Here is an 8,251-nt window from a genome sequence, read left to right on the forward strand (position 1 = left end):
GGGAGTGTATTATTCTCACGGATTTCGCTCGTCATTATCATGTCAACAGAAGAAGCATATATAATGGTCGCAAATCACTGGCGGATGACAGGGTCCGCTTACACCAACATTTTCCATCTGGAACGAATCTGAATGCGCGTGTTCTAAGCTTCTAGCACGGATTATTAGACTATTAACCACCCTAATTAGTCTCCACTGCACGTTCTAAATTACAAATGGAAACACGCATTTACCTCCTCTGAACGGCGAATCCAGTGACACCACTACATCTGCATGTAGAGCATGCATGTATGCTAACGAATCTGAACGCACGTGAGTACGTGACCTAGCGCAGGTTAGAAAAGAGCTAAAAGCACCGGAAGCTAGTACTACTACTACTAGTCAGCACTTGCGCCACCCTAGTCGTCTCCACGTTCTATGATTCTATCCTCCCCTTGCTGCCGCTTGTTTTCTTCCACAGCAAGTCCACCACTGCCCTGTGCCTCGACGTAAGCTCACACATGACCCATCCACACTTTCTTCTTTTTTTCCCCCCAAAAAAAGTTCTTTTTTTTCTTTCTTTTGTGATGAGTTGTGCCAAGGTTGAAGAAGAACCAAAGGCCAAGGCCGTCCGCGTCAGCTGCCGGCCGGCATGAGAAGAAGTCACTGGAGTCGCGGCAGGAGTAGAGCTAGACGTGGTGTAGACTGTGGACTGTGCTAGTGCCAGACCACGACCACGTACTATGTACGGCAACTTTCCAGTAGGATTGGGGCCCGGCACACTTCACTGACTGACTACAGGATGCATGGTTGATATAGCGTACGTACCCTAACTGCTCTCGATCAGTATCAAAAAAAAAAAAAAACTACTGCTCTCGATCGCTTGGAAAACAAACTGTTGCCCGGTCAGGCAAGCGTAACTCCGATCCGCATTGACGGCCCTGACCGACCGGCGACCTGGACCCCGGCCGCGGCCATGGTCCTCGTGCTTGTTGCTTTTAGGTTCCGCAGCCAAGGGCCGTGTCCTTTGAGCATTCAAGTGAACAGGAGCTGCTGTTGTGCTCGATCCTTGTCTTGTTGTAGCTAAGTAGCTAACGCATGCAGGTTCCGTTTTCCTGCTGCTTCAACAATCCTGTCCTCCTCCACCCTTGGCGCCTTCTTCCATTCCATGGCCGGAAAGATTTGGAGCCTACCGGTGTGGATTCCAGGCATAGACGACGGTCAAGTTCCTTCCATCATCCTTCGCCTGAAAGCAACAAAATGTTGAGAACAACTACAACGGTACTAGTATACGTAGTAACTCTCTTGTTTAATTTCTCAAGGGTTTTTTTTCACTTTTTGAAATGAAAGGTAACTTTTCTTCACCGTCTCTCTCTTGACTGGTGGGGGGAGAGAGAGAGAGAGATTGGCAAGTTAAGTAGTACCACAAGCAGACGGCAGCAGGAGCAGCAGCAGCGGATGCAGGTGAGCCGGTTTATTGAAGCGTAGGGTATACCTACCTCTTGTTGGTGGGTGAGGTCTATATGGTGTGGCCAGCCAAACCTTGATGCCTTCATGGCTTCATCTTCATTAACGCACGCCACCTCGCTCACCAGCTCCTGCTCCTGCTGCCGTCCACTGTCCTGGCCCTGCTGCTTCATTCTCATCCCGGCCTTCCCCCCCCCCCCCCCCCCCCCCCCCGGGGAAACAATGCCGCTGCCGGACCTGCCGGCCACAGTCCACGTACGTGCTGACGAGTACGTACATGTCGCAAAAGATCGTTGCCGTACGACGGGAGATCCAACGGCTAAGGCTGAAGGTTGCTGTGGATCGTCGTCGTCGTCGACGACGGCCTCTCGGCGACGTGCCATTGTCGACCACCCACGGTCTTGGGTCAAAGCAAAGGACCCTTACATGCATTGTACTCCCAAGGACGAACTTATAGTAGAAACAAACAAACAAGAAAACAAGCCAAGGACCAAACGGTCATTCCCAAGGACGAACGACCCAACCGTCACGATTGTCACTACTCACTACTCGTACTGGCGTTTTGACTCCTGGTCCACGAGGGCCGGGTCCACGCAGCAGGCCGGGTGGATGGCCGCCATTACTCCGGAGCTAGCACCCCCCCTGCACTGCACGCGAGTCTCTGCAGCTCACTCCAGTACTCCTACTCCTTCACTGTGCCGTGGTCTGGTCTTTGTAGGGGGCTGGTCCCTGCAGGTCACCCTCATCAATGCCGAGCCGGGACGGTGCTGCAGGTGCAGGATCAGTCAGCCGGACCCCAGGACGACGACGGCCACTGGCCACTGCCATGGCCGAGCTGGTGACCATGCCCATGCATGCGAGTGGTTGGTAGGTAGGTAGGTGATGGAGGGGGTGGCACGGCACCCGGCACGCATTCATTCGAGCTCGCCTGCCAATCTGCCATGCCATGGCGGCATGGCCTGGACAAAGATACCAGCGGATCCCGCCGGCGCCGGCCGGCAGCACGGAGCTCTGCCTCTGCTCAGGGAGGAGGACGGAGGGAAAACGAAAACGAACCTAACCTGGTTAGCACCAGGAGTTATTCCGAGCCAATCAATGCCGAGCTACTTCGCCTTCCCATTCCGTGCTTGTTGTTAGGCTGTTCTGCCAGCCGGAGGACGGGAGGAGGAAGAGGCCAACCCCGGTCGTCGTCACCTTTCTTGTCGATCTCCCGGCATTATTGTGCCTGTGCGGACGGCCGGATCTTCTTCCTGAAAACATGACAAGAACTCGACCAATCAGAGATGGAAGAACACCACCAACTACCCTTTGATGACAACTATCGCTGGATCATCGGGGTGTTTGGATCTTTAGTCCGGATTAAAATTCATGTCACAATAAATATTCGGATGCTAATTAGGAGGACTGAACATGAGCTAATTATAAAACTAATTACACAGATGAAGGCTAATTCGCGAGACGAATCTATTAAGCCTAATTAATCCATCACTAGCACATGTTTACTGTAGCATCATATTACCAAATCATAGACTAATTAGGCTGAATAGATTCGTCTCGCAAATTAGCCTCCATCTGTGCAATGGTTTCGTAATTAGTCTATATTTAAAACTCCTAATTAGTATCTAAACATTCGATGTGATAGAAATTTTAGGAGCTCCTAAAGAAACAAACACCCCCTAATAAACATCAGCTATATCAATTCATTCTCAACCAATGCTACATGAGTACAATGTAGAAAAATAAAAGTGATTGCATTGCACACGTCCCTTAATTTGGGGTGCCATGGTTCGCGGTACCAATAGTAGTCCAACAACAGCATCAGTTTGTAGCAGAAGAACAGGTTCCCCCCATCTTGGGCCCCCACGTCGCCTCCCGCTCAGGCGACACGGGCGGCGGCCGAAAACCTAGCCACCGCCGCTCCTTCCCCTTCCTCCACCACACCTCGCTGCCGGAAGCCTGCACGGCCCCTAGGAAGGTGGCGGCGGGGCAATTTTGCCCTGCCTTGGTCGCGTGCGCCCGGATCTGATGAGAGACCAGGAGGTGGCTATGGCGAGTGGGCAGTGAGCTCACGCCGGGCACGGCAGGGCAGGCTAGGAGCCACGGTGGCAGTGCAGAGTGAGAGGTGACCTGGCGGCCACGGGGCGCGGCAAGTTGCACCGGAGCTGGGCGAAGCAACTGCTGTGGTGGGTACGGTGCAAGGCAAAGTGACGGCACGCAGGCGTCTGGGCGACAGCAGCATCCGGCGCCACCGACAGCGTCCCATCCCTGCTCCGTGGCAAGGTCCGGCCTTCCATGAGGTGGAGCAGGCGTGGATCTGCATGGTCTTGGTGGCGTCGTGGTGGCACGACCAAAGGTGGCTTGCGTGGGCCTCTCCAGTGGTGTCATGGTGATGCGGCTGGCGCCAGCCGGTGCAAGGGTGCGACAGCGGCTCCATGGAGGCGTGGCTGGTGGCGTCAGGCCACCTCTCTTCGGAGGCTGACCTTCTTGAGTAGATCTGCGCGTGTGTGGCTTCCATTGAGGGGCCGCGATGAGAGCTGCTCGCCGGCTACGCGGGTGACGGCACAGCGGCAGGGATGCGGCTCAGTGGCGGCCGTGCACGGCGAGTGTCGAGAGGAGGCCGCATGGTGTTCATGGCGTGCGGAGAGGTGGCCACGCGTGTGGAGCGGCAATGGTCGGGCTCGTGTGGTGCATGGGCAGTGCAGTGGCACGGAGGTGGCGAAGACGACTTTGTTCATGCAGCACTAGCGGTGCGGCAGTTGCGTGCTGGTTTTGGATTGTGGTGGTGGCTAGGGCAAGCGATGGAGCTTCAGCGGCAAGGGGGTGGAGACATTGCCGGCAAAAGCTGTGCCCGGCTTCTTGCTGGGCTGACAGCGGTGACGTTTTTGAGTGTCACGTTCCCTCTTGGGGGTGTTGTTGAGACCTCACCACCCCCTTGACTGGGTGAAACCTTGCCCAAGGACTCTTGGGAGGGCGATGACGGTGTGTTTCAGCATTGTTTTCCTTCCTGAAGGTGTCGCTTTTGGGAGGTCCTATTCTAACCTATCCACCTTGCCTGTAGCTCATCAACGACTGTGGAACTCTTGGTTGTTTTGGCAACGATAGGTTCATATGGAAACATGTGAATCCTTCTTCTCTCTCTCTCCCGGTCCCTTTGTACTCCCTGTCAATGCCAGCATCCATGGTTCCACGTCCCTACGGTGTGCGGCTTGGCATTGTTGGATAAGGCGGAGAGCTTACGGCTTCTTCGTGGCCTTGCGGCGGTTGGTCACGCTTAGTGGCGGCTTTTCCGGTGTGAGATCATCTTCTCCGGTAGGGCTTTGTAGCTTGTTCCAGCGCGCGACACTTGCTAGTGGTCCGGTAGATGTTCCAATCTTACCAGCCAGTGGTGTTGTTGAGTGGCTCGGTTGTGTTGATGTTCGAATCCAACCGGTCTAATGAGCCCAGCCGTATTGATGTCCCAGTACAATCGGCTGGATACTTCCTATTGAGCTGAGTGCTGATGTCGTGTTGAAGTTCCAATCCAACCGGCAGTATATTGCGTCAATTTTGAGTTGTGTAGTCGGGTTGATATCCCAATCCAACCAGTTAAATTTTAGTTTTCTTATTTCCTTTTCTTTTCATGACTATGACCTCCAAGATTGTAAGTCTTGTACTTTTTCTGTGATATAGAAATTACCTATCTTTTCATTAGAAAAAATAGTCCAGCACAGCTCGCCATCTTTCTGGTCGAAGCAGGTGGTGCGCTTTTTCGGGTTGACGGACTGTCCAGGGTGTTCAAGATGTCAGTTGTCACGCAGCGTGAAAAAGCTGCATTATTGAGAGGTTAATTTAACTTTGCCATTAATCACCAAAAATTCAGGGAACGGTTGCATGGACGGGGTAGCCGGAGTACCTGGAATCAGTCTCTCCTTTTCTTTTAAAGAAATGAACCATTCTTCACCTGTGGCTCTTCTGTGATCACTGACCACTAACCCTGATGAGCGAGTTGGTTAACGACTCTTAAGGAAACATCCTGGGAGAACAATGCATTAAGAAAAAAAAAGGAAAGCTTCTTTTGTCGGACCAACATGCAGTCGGGGACTCGGGGGGTCGACATGGGTTGCTGAGGTACACGGCGTGACAGATTTCTGAGTGCAGCCCGGACTTCGAGGCTAGCAACCCTGGAGCTAGTCCAACCACCTCCACTAGACACCCCTAGTAATAAAACCATGTGCATTGCAGCGTACAGTTGCATGCTTCTTTCTGCCTAACCTCTAATTAAAAAAGTGAACATCTTCATTAAAAAGTATGTTGGGAGAGCTCCATCTAATTAACTATTGGAGCTGATTCTATAAGAAAAGTGATTTTGTGGCTGAGAGTGATTATCTTTAATTCAATAGCATAAACTCTTGAAATCAGGATGTAGAATCACTCCACGGAATCAGGAGAAGTTACTTTTTTCAGCTCCCAGCCTCTTAGTTAATTTTAAAGAATCACTTCATAAAATCAGTAGAGAATCAATTCTCTTTGAAAAATCATTTGGCAGAACTCCACTGGAATAAACAAAGAATCAACGTTGGGAGGTCTGCCAAACGCACCCTAGTTCCTACTTCCTAGTCCTCGTGATCATTAGCATAGCTCTCTGGCCCTCTAGATTGAGAAATGTATATAGCGTTTATATGAAGTTCAAAGCATACCATAATTTTCTTGATTTTAAAAAAAAGCATGTTAAAATTTTTCAAACTCTACTCAAGACCACGTCCAGCTGGCACAACCTGAACCTTGAACGAACCATTACTTGATGTTTTATTTGTCTCTATATATGGTCCCATTTTCTTCCACTGACTTATTTTTAGCACCCGTCATATCGAATGTTTAGATACTAATTAGGAGTATTAAACGTAGACTATTTACAAAACCCATTACATAAGACGAATCTAAACGGCGAGACGAATCTATTAAGCCTAATTAGTCCATGATTTGACAATGTGTTGCTACAGTAAACATTTGCTAATGATGGATTAATTAGGCTTAATTAGGCTTAATAGATTCGTCTCGCCGTTTAGATTCGTCTTATGTAATGGGTTTTGTAAATAGTCTACGTTTAATACTCCTAATTAGTATCTAAACATTCGATGTGATACGTGCTAAAAATAAGTCAGTGGAAGAAAACGCCCCATAGTAAAGTTTTTTTGGGTAGCTTAAACCCCGTACCCCCACCAATCCGGATTAAACAAGAGGGCAATCTTTGCCGCACATCAAGAGGGAGGCGTGGAGCCGGGCGCCGCAAGTGAAGTGAAGCAGAAAGGGTAGCTCACCAAATTGCTCGTCAGATTCTCCCCCCTCCTTCCTTTCTTGCTCCCTCAGCTCTGGCTTTCTTTCGTGCGGAGTCAGTCCCACACACAAAGGCATGCCCGCTCCCGCTGGGTTTTCTAGAATCTCGGAAATAAAAGGAGGGGAGATGGCGTCGTGGGGTGCCAAAAAAATGTCGGTGGGTGAGTCAGGAAAATAAAAATAAAAATGTATAGTAATATACAATACTTGTGGTGGATATGATGTAATATTAAAAAAAAATGAAACAAGCGACGACGCACCCTTTGAGTCAGAGTAGGGAGGGAATAAACACTTTCCACACCCGTTAAGCATCATCGTCATGTGCCGCTGATGTGTACTCCAAAAAAGCTCCAGTGGCTTGGAAGTGTGGATGATGGGGAGCCATTGGGGATTGTTTCCCAGCTCAGCTTTCCTCCCATCGTGAAGCAACAGGCTCTCGCGTGTCAAAGCTTCGGTCGTGGCCGGTACGTAATAGTGGAGAAGTGAGACAAAAAATGTTTGGTGATCGAGCAAAATTAACGAACAAAGAAAAGTGGTGCGGTCAGTAATATGACATATAGTGAAGAAAGAGAGACGATGATTTATTCCATGGCATTCAGTTGTCACTCTAAAATTATGTTTGGATCCCACCAACTAAAGTTTAGCTGGCTTAGATGGGTGATAGGTAAGATGAAGGTTCTCAGCTAAAATTTAGTCAGCTAAAGTTTAGTTGATGGAATTCAGACAGGATCTAAAAACTATGATTTAATGAAAATTATTAGAATAAAAAACACTTTGTACGCACCCCTTCACTTCTAATCAAATAGTTGGACGTGATTCAATTGTTGTCGTATGAGCTATATAAAATATTGTGACCTCATGAACATATTCGATAAGAATATAACTAGAAAATGGACAAGAGGAGAATTCATTCAAACTCGAAGACAGAGTTCCATGATGGTACTGTTTACCCCCACCTGGAGTTGTGCAAGATTCCATTTTTTCATACATTTGTAACTAATTATAATTTCTCATTTCACCCCTCAATCCCTGGCTTTGTTGAATACATTTTTTAAGGAGGGAGGGAGGGGGTTGTCATGCTTTCATGTAGTTGCACTTTGATTCCTATTTTGATTCATGCATGTGCACAAGACCAAAATTACATTTCTACATTGTTTCATACCGGATAGCCCCAATTTGCATCTATAGTGAAAAAGCAATGAATAGTCTAGAGATAGAAATTTTTTATAAAAAATCATGAGAATCGCATGCGTGTGATGACATGATATAAATTACCATAGAATCTATTAAAAAAATATAGATGATAACATGAGTAAAAGTTACCTACAATATAAATAACCATAAGAATCGCATAGCTGCACTAACAATTTGCACATCCTTCTAAAAACAATTATAGCACAGTATTAAATCTTTTTTAAGAGCAATATTTATACAGAGTTAATTGCTACAGTACAAATATCCAGCCCAGCACATGCTAGACACGGAACATAAA

The sequence above is a fragment of the Setaria italica genome, chromosome VIII, assembly GCF_000263155.2.
Source record: "Setaria italica strain Yugu1 chromosome VIII, Setaria_italica_v2.0, whole genome shotgun sequence".
NCBI classification, from domain to species: Eukaryota; Viridiplantae; Streptophyta; class Magnoliopsida; order Poales; family Poaceae; genus Setaria; species Setaria italica.